General features: G+C 40.3%; 1 protein-coding gene across 4 annotated transcripts in view; it reads right to left on the reverse strand.

Moving 5' to 3' along the window:
- Positions 1 to 7,855, reverse strand: part of PTAFR (platelet activating factor receptor) — a 95,294-nt gene extending 87,439 nt beyond the window's left edge. For 3 of the 4 annotated variants that reach the window (XR_011967138.1, XR_011967139.1, XR_011967140.1), the window contains exon 1: positions 319 to 7,855. The gene's annotated coding sequence lies outside the window, so the exon portion shown is untranslated. The remainder of the gene's footprint in view (positions 1 to 318) is intronic. The other variant, XM_072609560.1, reaches the window with a different exon arrangement.
- Positions 7,856 to 15,254: the final 7,399 nt, after the last annotated feature.

A 15,254-nucleotide genomic window follows, 5' to 3' on the forward strand; every position in this document is an offset into this window, starting at 1 on the left:
TTCTGCTCACCCCTGCCACCCTGGCCTCCTCCCAGTGGCTCTGAATCTCCCCCTTTGGTTCTCAGCAAGGATCCAGAGCCACACCCAGCACCAATCTGACCCACCAAGACCTAGAGAGACAAGGTTCTCCTGGAGGAGCCTTGTAAATCAGAGTTCTTTCTGAAGATAGCTCCAGATGAAGATGGCTATTGGTCTGAGGTGGGCACCACAAGGTCATGCCTCACCCCCCAGCAGCCTGAGTGGTCTGGAACTAGAGTCAGCCCAATCTCCCTCTTCTCTCCCCTTCCAATCTCAAAACCCAATCAAGTTTCCTCTTACCTGGTTTATTGTCCCCGACCAGGAGCAGACTCAGGTCCCTGATGTCCTATCAGTCAGCTAGCTGTGGTCCTAGCCCAGGCTTAGACTCAGGCTAAAAACTGGAGAAATGAGGAAACAGAGTGTATCATGACCAAGTCACCACCAGTGAGGAAGCATCATGACCCCAGAGAGCCTCCGTACAGATGGCTGAGCTGTCAGTCCATGGCCGGCTCCACCACAGACAGCCTCCCCAGCCTACCGCAAGAGCACAGATGTCAGGGAGACCAGAACATCAGGAAAGGGGCGGGGAGAAGAGAGAAGAGAGAAACAGAGACACAGAAAGAGAGAAGAGAGGAAAGACATCCCAGACAGATAAGCAGAGACAGGAGAGAGATGAAGACAGGGTGGGGAGGTGGAGAGAAAGGGAAAAAGGGAGAGGAGTGGAGATAGAGAGAGGAGATAGGAGAAAGGGAGAGGAGAGGAGAGGAGAAGCAAGAGAAATGAAGGGAAGGAAGAAATAGAAGGGGAAAGGCACAAGTCAGAGTAGAAGGAGAGGGGGGAAAGATGAGAGAAAAAAGAGAAGGCACATCAGACAGGGCAGAGAGAAATGGTGGCTTTTAAGGAGAAATGAAAGGGAGAAATAGTCCAGATTGGGCGAGGTGCCCCAGGAGGGGGAGGGGGAGCTTAGCTCATGGTATTCATGAGGGTGGGGACAGAGGAAAGCTTGGGGGAGTTCATCTTCCAGTCTTAGGAGGAAAGAGCTCCAAGCACCCCTTTTTTTCCACATTTCCAGTCCAGAAGCAAGGCAGCTAAGAAAGGCTATGATGAATTCTAGAATGTCGGCTTCTTGCCTGGTCCAACCCCTCAACAATAGAAGGTCTTTCCCTACATATTTGGACATTATCCTCATGAAATATTGACCCAGACTCTGCATCTCTCCATCTTTCTTTGCCCACTGCTACTCCCCTCCCAAAAAAAAAACCCAACCCTGACAGCTTTCCCCTCTCAGAGCAAGTGCCTACTCAGGCAGTACGAACAGGAAAGAAAATCTGCTGCCAAGGCAAAATCTAGCACCAGGCTTAATTCAGCAACGAGCCTCAGATTGTACGTGGCTTTGAACTCTCCATACCTGGGACTTGATGAGGCCCACAACCCCCCCTCAGTCTCTTGCTCCCCTTGGATCCATGAGAAGAGCCTGCTACAGCCTGAAGAAGCAGGTGGGGGAAATGCTCTCTGTCTGAGACGTCTTCAATGTCACTACCCTGGGCAGTCTACCAGTCTCTACCTGCTTCACAGCTCCTCCCAGTCTTCCCCACCCCAGGCCCAAATTCCTAAGGTCTTTAGCCATCTTTCCTTTCTTAAGTCTCTCCTTCCGGTTCTTCCACTCTTTCCCCTACAGTCCCCTGAGGGTAGGAATTGTATCCTGTAAAGGAAAGAACTCGGAACCTGGCATGAGTCTAGTCACGACAGTCTTGCCTGTGCTACTTAGCCACTGCATGACCTCAGAGCAGGGGTGGGAAACCTGTAGCCTCACGGCCACAAGTGGCCTTCTGGGTCTTCAAGTGTAGCCCTTTGACTGAATCCAAGTTTCACAGAACAAATCACCCTAATAAAACGATTTGTTCTGTAAAACTTGGACTCAGTCAAAGGGCCTAGAAGGCCACATGTGGCCTCAAGGCTACAGGTTCCCCACTCATGTCTCAGACATGGACCTCATTTTTACCCCCATTTTACAAATGAAGAAATTATTCTATCTACCTAACAAGGAGGTAGGGCTCCCGCTTGCCCAACACCAAGCACCCTAAAGATATCTGATGCCACCAGGCTCATTGATGGGAATACCTACCCTCAATGTGGTGTCCTCAAAGTTACTGTTGTGATCAAGGTCACACAACCAATAAGTATGTAAGCTAGGATTTGAGCTCATGTCTTTCTGACTCCAAAACTAGCCTCCTACATACAATTCACTCTAGGCTCCTTCTTGGAACAACCATTAATGATAATAATCACTCATATCTCTAAGAGCACATTAAGCATCATAAAAGCATTTCTCCAAAAGCTAGACAGCACAAATATCATCCCTACTTTACAAATCAGGAAGATGAGACTCAAAAAAGCAAAATAATTTGCCCAGGGTCACACAGCTAGCGAAGTGTCAGAACTAGGATTCAAACCCAGGGTTCCTGGCTCCCAAATCCAAGTTATTATTATTAGCAGTGCTAATGGGACGGTGTGGTGATCAGGGTTGTTCAGACACTTCTATTTCCCCCTCACTCTACTACTTACTCATTGCCCAGATGTTTTTTTTTTCCCCAGAATAAATGCACCACATAAGGAGATAGTATGGAGGAACCTATAATTCTCTTTATCTTTGTGTTAGCTCAGAGCCCCCAGCAGGAGATGCTTATGGCATGACATCTCTGTGTTAGATCTCTATATCTATTACCTGAGGATGTTTTCTTCTCTTAGTGACTAAGTGACTTCCTTCCAACTGTACTCCCAGTTAGGTATAACCAAGATAGCAATTGTCAGAGATCACTATAGTTTGTAAAGTAAATATTTAAAACAAAGGATAAACAAAGTCTCTTCCTACCACCACCTAAAGTCCAGGGGGAAAAGCTTCTAGTTCCCAAGAAGAAAGGGAAAAAGAGATACAAGATCACCACTTTCCGGTCTGTGGCTGGGGTAGAAAGGGGAAGTTCAATAGCACTTTCTGTTTCTATATAACTAATCTATCCAGGGAGACTCACTCACAGAGACTTGGTCCCTTTCTTTGTACCCAATGTTTCTGCCTGCTTTTCCACTCTCTATACTCCATATGGCTTTCCTTCCTCTAGCTTCCTTCCTTTCTAGAAAACTTACCTTTCTCTAGCCTCTAGGCTTCTGTTCCTCCTATCAGAAGCAACTGTTCCAGTCTCTCTCCTGGACTCAGTAAGCTAACCTTCAATCTACTGAGCTATTTCTCTTCTGATTCATTCAGGGCACTAATTTATACCTCAAAAAAAGATCACTCAACTAGCTGAATATCTTGCCACTGGACCCCGACGGTTCCTGAGGAGAAAGTAAGGCTGGTGACTTTGCACAGCCCTCCCTCACTTAAATCCAATTCACTTGCATGTCATGGCATCACCTTCCTGATATCACGGTCCTCTTTGAGAATGAAGAACAAACAGCAGAAGCAATAGCCTTTTCTGTTATTGGGTAGCAGGCTTTCAAAGAACATTGCCTTAGACTAAGGCATTTCCCTTTACTCATCAGGGTACCTCACTTTGCTCATAACAACCCCATGACCTATGGAGGGTATTATCCCCATTTTAAGAGGAAGAAACTGAGAATCATGAAAGTGAAGTGACTGGCCCAGGGCTTCACCCAACTAGTATTTAAGGATTCCACCCAGGTCTTCCAGTCCAAGGTCAATGAATGCTCCTTCCTGTATCTGTACCACAAAAGCAAACCTAGAAAGGAATCAAAGACTCTTTGGGGAACTTCTTTTGGGATGAGGGGCCTTCCATGCCTCAAGACTGAGATGGTTCCAATCAGTTCCAGGGTGAACCCCAATTTCTGTCAGTGTCAAAACGCACTATAAGAGCCAAGATGGTGGAGTGATCAGTAATTGCATCTCCCTCCCATTGCTCACCTTGATGAGCCCAGAGAATATCTCCCTGGGAAAAACCCTGCAACAGTGGGAGCAGCAGAAGGGGTAAACAGTCTCTAAGACCCTGAGGTTAGGAAAATCGCTAAGGAGGGTCCCTCTTGCTGTGACTGAAGGGGACTGGTGCAGAACCAGAGTTGTCCCAGACAGCCCCACCTCACCAAGCCAGGAGAAGATTTTGAGCCCCAAGGGAGTGAAGCCAGCAACCACCAACACCAGGACCCCAGGTGTGCCTCAGCACCCCAGGGAAATTGGAAAGATACTAGCGCAGATGGGATCACCAACTGCTGAGCTTGCCTATGCTCTAGCTCATCATAGGAGACTTCTTGTGGCCAGACTATCCCTCCTCCACACTTAAAGAGTTAGCTCCAGGGTAACTGTGGGGAAACCCAAAAAGACCTCGCCTGGCCTCTGCTTTCCAACACCAGCCAGCTCAGCACCAGGTAAGTTGCAGCATTTTAGCTTCTAGCTGAAAGAACCAGAGGCTACAACACACAAAGCTTCAAGTTTTAGGCACAAGAACTGTGGGACAGAGCCGCCTGTGCCCTAGACACAGAGATCTACTTTAAAAGCCAGGAAAAGGGTAATTATCATGAGTAAGAAGCAAAACAGAAAAGAAAAGAACAAAGAATCTTTCTATGGGGACAAAGACCAAAGCACAAATACCAAAGAGATCAGTATTGAGACTGTACTCCCATCTGAAACTTCAGAAGGGAATATGAACTGGTCTGAAGCACAAAGAGCCTTCTTGGAAGAGCTCAGGAAGGGTTTTAAAAGTCAAATTAGAGAAAGAGAAGAAAAACTGGCCAATGACTTTAAAAATATGAAAAAACAAATCACAGAAGAATTTAAAAGGATAATTGGACAAATGGAAAAAGAAGTACAAAACCTAACTTGAGAAAATAACTCCTTAAAAGGAACAATTGGACAGATGGGAAGGGAGATGCAAAAGTTAACTGAAGAAAACAATTTGATAAAAATTAGAATCAGGCAAGTAGAAGCTAATGAATCTATGAGACATCAAGAATCAGTCAAACAGAATCTAAACAATGAAAAGACAGAAGAAATGTAAAATGTCTAATTGGGAAAACAACTGACCTGGAAAATAGATTCAGGAAAGAAAATCTAAGGATTATCAGTCTACCAGAAAGCCATGATGAAAAAAAAAGAGCCTGGACAAAATCATACAAGAAATCATCAAGGAAAATTGCCCAAAAGTCATAAATCCAGAAGGCAAAATAGTCATCAAAAGAATCCGTCATTCATCCCTCCAAAAAGGGATCTCAAACTAAAAACACCAAGGAATATCATTACTCAATTCCAGAACTATCAAGCGAAGGAGAAAATGCTGCAGGCAGCCAAAAAGAAACAATTCAAATATCAAAGAGCTACAGTCAGGATCACACAGAACCTTGCAGCTTCTACATTAAAAGATCAAAGGGGGAGCAGAGCCAAGATGGTGGAGTAGAAAGACACATATACTCTAGCTCTTCCCCCACAGCTCATAAAATACCTGTAAAGAATGACCCTCAACAAATTCTAGAGCAGCAGAAGCCATGGAACAAAGGAGTGGAGGAGACTTCCAGCCCAGGGTGACCTGGAAGGCCAACAGGAAATGTCTGTCATGCTGGACGTGAAGCGGAGCCCAGCCCAGTCTTGACCATGTGCTTGGGAGGAGGAGGACAGGAGCAGGCCTCAGGGGCACAATCCCTAGCTGCAGAGCAGATTCCTCAACCCACAGGTGCCAAAGGTCAGTGAGAGGGCTTTTTCAGCAGGTCAAGAAGAGAACAGGGTGCCCCCATAGCTCTGGCCCCAGGCGGCAACAGCAAAGGCTGCAGTGGGCAGCAGCAGCTCCCATGGCAGGCCACAACCAGCCTCCATCTTTGGAGGCCTCATTGTAAAGCTCCTGGGGGAATTGAGCAGCTGATAGGAACCTCAGTCCTGAGTGCTGGCGTGGTGGAACCGGAGGTAAGGCTGTTGTGGAGAGGAAATTCTACTACTCACAGATTCTGGGCACAAAAGTTTCTGGTTGTTCCCAAGTCAGTGTGCAGACTTGACTATGCCACGCGGGAGAAACTGAGATCTTACAGAGTATACCCTACTCTTGACAAAAAACCCAAAAGTCAAGTAACTGGTTGGGAAAATGCCCAAGAAAGGGAGAAAAAATAAGACTATAGACAGTTACTTTCTTGGTGAACAGGTATCTTCTCCCATCCTTTCAGATGAGGAAGAACAATGCTTACCATCAGGAAAAGACATAAAAGTCAAGGCTTCTGTATCCCAAACATCTAAAATAAATATTTAATGGCCTCTGGCCATGGAAGAGCTCAAAAAGGATCTTGAAAATCAAGTAAGAGAGGTGAAGGAAAAATTGGGAAGAGAAATGAGAAAGATTCAAGAAAATCATGAAAAGTGGGTCAACAGCTTGCTAAAGGAGCTTGCCAAAAAAATGCTGAAGAAAATAACACCTTGAAAAATAGGCTAACTCAATTGGCAAAAGAGGTTCAAAAAGCCAATGAGGAGAAGAATGCTTTAAAAAGCAGAATTAGCCAAATGGAAAAGGAGATTCAAAAGCTCAAGGAACAAACTAGTTCTTTAAAAATTAGAATGGAACAGATGGAAGCTAATGACTTAATGAGAAACCAAGAAATCACAAAACAAACCAAAAGAATGAAAAAATGGAAAATAATGTGAAAAACTTCAATTGGAAAAAGAACTGACCTGGAAAATAGAACCAGGAGAGACAATTTAAAAATTATGGGACTACCTGAAAGCCATGATCAAAAAAAGAACCTGGACATCATCTTTCATGAAATTACCAAGGAAAACTGCCCTGATATTCTAGAGCCAGAGGGCAAAATAAATATTGAAAGAATCCACTGAACACCTCCTGAAAGAGGCTCAAAAAGAGAAACTCCTAGGAACATTGTAGCTAAATTCCAGAGTTACCAGGTCAAGGAGAAAATATTGCAAGCAGCTAGAAAGCAACAATTCGAGTATTGTGGAAGTACAATCAAGAAACACAAGATCTACCATCTTCTACATTAAGGGGTCAAAGGGTGTGGAATATGATATTTCAGAAGTCAAAGGAACTAAGATTAAAACCAAGAATCACTTACCCAGAAAAACTCAGTATAACACTTCAGGGGGAAAAAATGGTTTTACAGTGAAATAGAGGACTTTCAAGCATTCTTGATGAAAAGACCAGAAAACAGAAAAAGACCAGAACGGGAAAGAAAATTTGACTTTCAAACATAAGAAGCAAGAGAAGCATGAAAAGGTAAACAGGAAAGGGAAATCATAAGGGACTTACTAAAGTTGAACTGTTTACATTCCTACATGGAAAGATAATATTTGTAACTCTTGAAACTTTTCTCAGTATCTGGGTAGTTGGTGGTATTATACACAGAGAGAGAGACAGACAGACAGACAGAGACAGAGACAGAGAGAGAGCACAGGGTGAGTTGAATAGGAAGGGGTCATATCTAAAAAAATAAAATTAAGAGGTGAGAGAGGAATATACTGGGAGGAGAAAGGGAGAAAAGGAATGGGGCAAATTATCTCTCATAAAAGAGGCAAGAAAAAACCTTTTCAATAGAAGGAAAAGAGGGAAGGAGAGAGGGAAAAAGTGAAGCTTACTCTCATCACATTTGGCTCAAGGAAGGAATAACATGCACAATCAATTTGGTATGAAAACCTATCTTACAATACAGGAAAGTAGGGGAGAAGAGGATAAGCAGGGTCGGGGGGATGATGGAAGGGAAGACAAATGGGAGGAGAGCACAATTAGAAGTAAACACTCTTGGGGATGGACAAGGTCAAAAGAGAGAATAGAAGAAATGAGGGGCAGGATAGGATGGAGGGAAATATAGTTAGTCTTACACAACATGACTAGACTACTATGGAAGTCATTTGCACAACTACACATATATAGCCTATATTGAATTGCTTGCCTTCTCAGTGGGGATGGGTATGGAGGGAGGAAGGAAGAAAAGTTGGAAATCAAAGTTTTAGGAACAAATGTTCAGTATTGTTCCTGCATACAACTGAGAAATAAGAAATACAGGTAATGGGGTATAGAAATTTATCTATAAAGAGAAAGATGGGGATAAGGGAAGGGAGGGATGTTAGAAGGGAGGGCAGATTGGTGGAAGGGGTAATCAGAATGCTTGGCGTTTTGGGGTAGGGGGAGGGGAGAGATGGGGAGAAAATTTGGAACTCAAAATTTTGTGGAAATGAATGTTGAAAACTTAAAATAAATAAATAAAAATTAAAAAAATATTCCTCAGGAAAAAATGAATATTATTGCCAGGAAGAAAGGAAATCATATTAAGATTTTTTTAAGTCAAACTATTTCTTTTCTTCAGTAGATGATTATTATAAAAAAACAAAAAGAAATGTTTATAAAGTTCTGAAAATAGTAATTTTATATTTTCCCAAAAAGGACTTTTATTGTGAATGTTTAATTATAGAATAAAAATTGTGAAGATGAGCTAAGATTTATTTTTTTAAAAAAAGATCAAAGGAATTGGAATATGATTTTCCTTAAGGCAATGGAGCTGGGACTACAACTAAGGATTAATTACCCAGATAAGTTGAGCATAATATTTAAGGGATTTTCAGATCTTCCTGATAAAAAGGCCAGAACTCGCTAGAAAATTTGATATTTAAACACAGGTTTCAATAAAGGCATATAAAGGTAAACAGGAAAAAAAAACTTGCTACTCAAAATGGGCAAACTGTTTACATCCCAATAAGAGAAGATGATACTTGTTAATCTTAAGAACTGTATATTTACTATGATATATAAAAGGCATATACATAGGTAGAGGGAGTGGGGATAAATTAAATGATGTGGTGGTAACAAATGTGATTTAAGGGTGCAAAGGGATGGTAATGGGAGATGTAAAAAGGTGGAGGCAGAAAAAAATTAATTCCATCACAGGGAGGGGCACAAAAATATATTACAGTAGAAGGAAAAAGGGGAGGAAGATGAGCATTGTTTGAGAGGTACTCTCATCGGATTGGGTTCAAGGAGGGTACAACAAACTCAGTTAAGTATAGAAATACAACTAGCTCTATAGGCAGTAGGACAGAAAGGGGGAAAGAAAAGGGAGGGGAGGCTAAAAGAGAGGGAAGAAGTAGTAAGGGAAAAGGGGATTAAAAGGGAGGGAGGCTGAAAGAAGGGAGGGAAGACTGAGGGAGGCAGTGGTCAAAAATTAAGGGGGAAGGGAAGGGAGAAGTAAAGGGAAGAAAAGGGAGAAATAAAAGCATAAACAAGGGGAAAGAGGATGGAGGGAAAGACACAGATAGTAATAAAAACTGTGAATGTGAATGGGATGAATTCTCCCATAAAACAGAGAGTGACAGAAGAATGCATTAAAAACCATAATCCAACAATATGTTGTTTACAAGAAACACATTTAAAACGGGGGCATACACACAAGGTAAAGGTCAAAGGTTGGAGCAGAATATATCGTGCTTCAGGTGATGTAAAAAAAGCAGGGGTAGCATTCCTAATCTCAGACAAAGCAAAAACACAAATAGATCTAATCAAAAGAGATAAGGAAGGAAACTATATCCTGCTAAAAGGCACCATAGACAATGAAGCAATTTCATTACTAAACATATATGCTCCAAGTCGTATAGCATTCAAATTCTAAGAAGATAAGTTAAGGGAGTTACAGGAAGAAATAGACAGCAAAACTATACTAGTGGGGGACCTCAACCTCCCACTCTCTGAACTTGATAAATCTACGCTCAAAATAAACAAGAAAGAAGTTAAAGAGGTGAATAAAACTCTGGATAAGGTAGATGTGATAGATCTCTGGTGAAAACTGCATGGGAATAGAAAGGAATATGCCTTTTTCTCAGCAGTAGATGGCACATATACAAAAATTGACCATGTATAAAAACCTCATAATCCTCTATAGAAAGGCAGAGATAGTCAATGCATCCTTCTCAGATCATAATGCAGTAAAAATTACATGTAATCAAAGGCCATGCAAATATAAATCAAAAATTAATTGGAAACTAAACAATCTAATCTTAAAGAATGATTGAGTTAAACAACAAATTATAGAAACAATCAACAACTTCATTCAAGAGAATGACAATAATGAGATAACCCACCAAATCTTATGGGATACTGCAAAAGCAGTTCTTGGGGGCAGTTTTATATCTTTGAATGCCTACATGAATAAAATAGAGAAAGAGGAGATCAATGAATTGGGCATGCAGTTGAAAAAGATAGAAAAATAACAAATTGAAAATCCCCAACTAAATATCAAATTAGAAATACTGAAAATCAAGGGAGAGAGTAATAAAATAGAAATTAAGAAATCTATTGAACTAATAAATAATTCTGAGAGTTGGTTTTATGAAAAAACCAAAAAAATTGATAAAACTTTGGTCAATCAGATTTAAAAAAGAAAGAAAAAAACCAAATTACCAATATGAAAAATGAAAAGGGTGAACTATCCTCCAATGAGGAGGAAATTAAAACAATAATTAGAAATTACTTTACCCAACTGTATGTCCATAAATTCAACAATTTAAATGAGATGGATGATTATTTTAAAAAATAAAAATTGCCCAGATTAATGGAAGAGGAAGTTGAGTACTTAAATAACTCCATCTCAGAAAAAAAAAATTGAACAAGCCATCAACGAATTCCCTAGGAAAAAATCTCCAGGGCCAGATGGATTTACAAGTGAATTCTATCAAACATTTAAAGAACAGTTAATTCCAATACTATATAGATTATTTGGGAAAATTGCCAAAGGAGTCCTACGAAATTCTTTTTATGATACAAATATGGTTCTGACACCTAACCTAGGAAGAACCAAAACAGAGAAATAAAATTAAAGACCAATTTCTCTAATGAATATAGATGCAAAAATTTTAAATAAGATTTTAGCAAAAAAAAATACAGCAACTTATCACAAGAATAAAGCATTATGATCAGGTAGGATTTATACCAGGAATGCAGGGCTGGTTCAATATTAGAAAAACTATTAGCATTATTGATCATATCAACAACAAAACTAACAGAAACCACGTGATTATCTCAATAAATGCAGAAAAAGACTGACAAAATGCCAACACCCATTACTACTGAAAGCACTGGAAAGCATAGGAATAAATGGAACTTTTCATAAAATAATAAGCAGTATCTACCTGAAAACATCAGCAAGCATTATATGTAATGGGGACAAGCTAGATGCATTTCCAGTAAGATCAGGGGTGAAACAAGGATGTCCATTATCACCACTGTTATTCAATTTGGTATTAGAAATGCTAGCTGTAGCAATAAGAGAAGAAAAAGAAATTGAAGGAGTTAGAATAAGCAAAGAAAAAACTAAGTTATCACTCTTTGTAGATGATATGATGATATACTTAGAGAATCCCAGAAAATCAAGTAAAAAACTACTTGAAATAATAAACTTTGGCAAAGTTGCAGGTTACAAAATAAACTCACATAAATCATCTGCATTTCTATATATTACTAACAAAGCCCAACAGCAAGAGATAGAAAGAGAAAGCCCGTTTAAAGCTATGGTAGATATCATAAAATATCTGGAAGTTTACCTGCCAAAACAAACTCAGGGACTATATGAACACAATTACAAAACACTTCTCACACAAATAAAGTCATATCTAAGTAAGTGGAAAAACATCAGTTGCTTGTGGAAAGGCCCAGCTAATATTATAAAAATGACAATTCTACCTAAATTAATATACTTATTCAGTGTCATACCAAAATACCAGATAATTATTTTCTAGAGCTAGAAAAAAATATATAATATCAAAACTCATCTAGAAGAACAAAAAGTCCAAAATATCAAGGGAACTAATTAAAAGAAATGTTAGGGAAGGTGGTCAAGCTCTAGAGCAGCAATCATCAAAACCACTTGCTACTGGCTAAGAAACAGAGGGATCGATCAGTGGAATAGATTATATACTTAAGACACAGGAGTCAATGAATATAGCAGTCTACTGTTTGATAAGCCCAAGGACCCCAGCTTCTGGGATAAGAACTCACTGTTTGACAAAAATTGCTGGGAAAACTGGATAAAAGTGTGGTGGAAACTGAGCATAGAACAATGCCTGACACCATACACAAGAATAAGGTCCAAATGGATTCATGATCTAGGTATAAAGATTGATACTATAAACAAATTAGGGGAGCAAGGAATAGTGTATTTTTCAGATTTATGGACAATGGAGAAATTTATGACCATACAGATAGAGAACAATACGAAAATATCCTTGCAAAATGGATAATTTTGATTACATTAAATTGAAAAGTTTTTGTACAAACAAACCCAATGCAACCAAAATTAGGAGGGAAGCAGAAAACTGGGAAAGAATTTTTGCAACTAGTGTCTGTGATAAAAGTCTCATTTCTAAAATATATAAAGAACTGAGTCAAATCTACAAGAACACAACTCATTCTCCAATTGATAAATGGTCAAAGGATATGAACAGGGAATTTTCAGAGGAAGAAATTAAAGCTATCTATAATCATGAAAAAATGCTCTAAATCACTATTGATTGGAGATGCAAATCAAAACAACTCTGAGGTACCACAGCATGCCTATCAGATTGGCTAACATGACAAAACCAGAAGATGATAAATGTTGGAGAAGATGTGGAAGAGTTGGAACACTAATTCATTGTTGGTGGAGCTGTGAGCTGATCCAATCATTCTGGAAAGCAATTTGGACTATGCACAAAGGGCTACAAAAATGTGCATACCCTTTGACCCAGCAATATCACTTCTGGGACTCTATCTCAAAGAGATCACAGAAATGGGAAAGGGTCCCACATGTACAAAAATATTTATAGCAGCTCTCTTTGTGGTGGCCAAAAACTGGAAATCAAGGGGATGCCTATCAATTGGGGAATAGTTGAACAAGTTGTGGTATATGAACATAATGGAATACTATTGTGCTATAAGAAATTATGAACAGGAAGACTTCAGAGAAGCCTGGAAAGACTTATATGAACTGATGCTGAGTGAAAGGAGCAGAACCAGGAGAACTTTGTGCACAGCAACAACCACAGTGTGCGAGGAATCTTTCTGGTAGACTTAGTAATTCATTGAAATGCATAGACAAATAATTTCCAATGGACTCTTGAGGCAAAACACCTTCCATATCCAGAGAAAGAACCATGGAATTGAATCACAGATAGAAACAGACCATTTTCTTTTGTATTATGTTTTGTTTTGTTTTATTTTATGGTTTCTCCCACTCATTTTAATTCTTCTATGCAACATGTATTTAATAGAAAAGTAGGTGTAGAACCTATATAACATTGTATGACGTCTCAGGGAGGGAGTGGAAGGGAGTGGGGAATGAGGCAGAGGGAGGGGAAAAAAATCTAAGATATATGGAAGTGATTGTTGAACACTGAAAACAAATAAAATAATTTAATTTTAAAAAACCACTATAAAGGGAGGACCCCAGTGCTAAGGGATCATAAAGTGAAGATGGGATTATAGCCTAAGGTGGGATCCTGGAACAGATTACTTTAGTCAGGTCCTTTAAGTTATACTCTGCTTCTCTCTTTATCACTCTCGCCCTCAGCTTCCCTAGGTGCCAGTGTATGGCCTATTAGGTCTGAATGTATCCATCTGTCCTGGGAACCCAAGGCAAGACATAGCTTCAGCTCAATCTACCACTTAAACAGCCAGACACTGTTAATAAGCACTTGACAAAGATTATCTCATTGGATGCTCACAACAACCCTTGAAAATGGGTAGTTATTATCCCCATTTTACAGATGTGGAAAACGAGACAAATGGAGGTTAAGCACCACTGTCTCTGACTTTTATCAAGAGAGTTCCATGCTAAGTCTGCGGCATCTGCCCGCAAAATACTGAGAAGTTAGAGCAGGGGTGGGGAATCTTCAGCCTTGAGGCCACATGTGGCTCTCCAGGTCCTCAAGTGCAGCCCTTTGACTGAATCCAAACTTCATAGAACAAATCCCCTTAATAAAAGGATTTGTTCTTAGACTCGGTCAAAAGGCTGCACCCGAGGACCTAGAAGCTACTACATGTGGCCTCAAGGTCGCTGGTTCCCCATCCCTGAGTGTCTGGGCAGCCAAACCAAATGACCTCCCTTCTCCTCCCTCCTTCCTTTCTTCCTTTCTTTTCTCCTTCTTTCCTCCACTCCTTTCTCCCTTCCCCATAAGCTTGCAACTAGAGATCCATTACATTAATGTACCAAAATTTACTTAATCATTCTCCTGGTGTTGGCCATTTAGAATGCTTTCAGTTCTGTGAAATTTCCCATAATGCTAACTAGGAAAACCTTTCAAAGGACAGATCTTTTTGTTTGCTTTTTAACAATTTTCTGAGGCTATTGCTAAGAGAGGAATTCATGGATCAAAAGGCACGACTATTTTGGTAACCTTTTTTCCATGGCTCTCCAGAAAGCTGCTACTGGCGGCCAGTTCCAGAAGCAACAAGTGACTTATTTTGCTACAGCCCTTCTTGCTTTGAGTTTCATAGCTTCTTGTGAATTTTTGCCATCATATGCATCGAAGAAAGGATTGTAAAGTGGTTTTGATTTCATCGTTTGCTTCAATTATTGCTGAGGTGGAACAATTTTTCAAATAAGCTGCGTTTCCTTTTGAAATATTGTGAACATGGTGCTACTTCTCTCTTTACCTGGTGATACTACCGATGTCTTTTTAACAATTCCTTTTATATTTTAAAAGTCAAGACAGCTTTCACATTTGCCATATCTCAAAATCTATTTTTCTTTTTAAGTATAGTTTCTAATTGTACAGGGTTTTTTTTTATTTTAATACAATCTAGACTATCTATCTTGTCCAAACGCAGTACTCTTTGTATGATAAAACAGTAGATCAATTTGACTAGAGTTGAAATAATGTTGCAGGTTGGGTGGTGAAGAATAGGTATGGCAAGAGAGGCTGGGAGCTTGCAGAGTGGTTCATGAAACACAAGCTAGATGTAAGGGGAGGGAGGAATAAAGCAAAGAATATAGAGTGTCAGAACTAAAAGAGACCTTAGAACACAGGATGTCAGAGCTGGGAGGGGCCTTAGAACACTGGATGTCAGAACTGGGACGGCTCTTAGAACACAGAGTGTCAGAATTGAAAGGGGCCTTAGAACCACAGGATGTTAGAGCTGGGAGGGCCCTTAGAACACAGGGTATCAGAGCTGGGAGGGCCCTTAGAACACAGGGTGTCAGAGCTGGGAGGGGCCTTAGAACACAGGATGTCAGAGCTGCAGCAGACAGAACACCAGGCATGGAGTTAGGAGGACCTGAGT

This window comes from Notamacropus eugenii, chromosome 5 (genome assembly GCF_028372415.1).
Source record: "Notamacropus eugenii isolate mMacEug1 chromosome 5, mMacEug1.pri_v2, whole genome shotgun sequence".
Lineage (NCBI taxonomy): Eukaryota > Metazoa > Chordata > Mammalia > Diprotodontia > Macropodidae > Notamacropus > Notamacropus eugenii.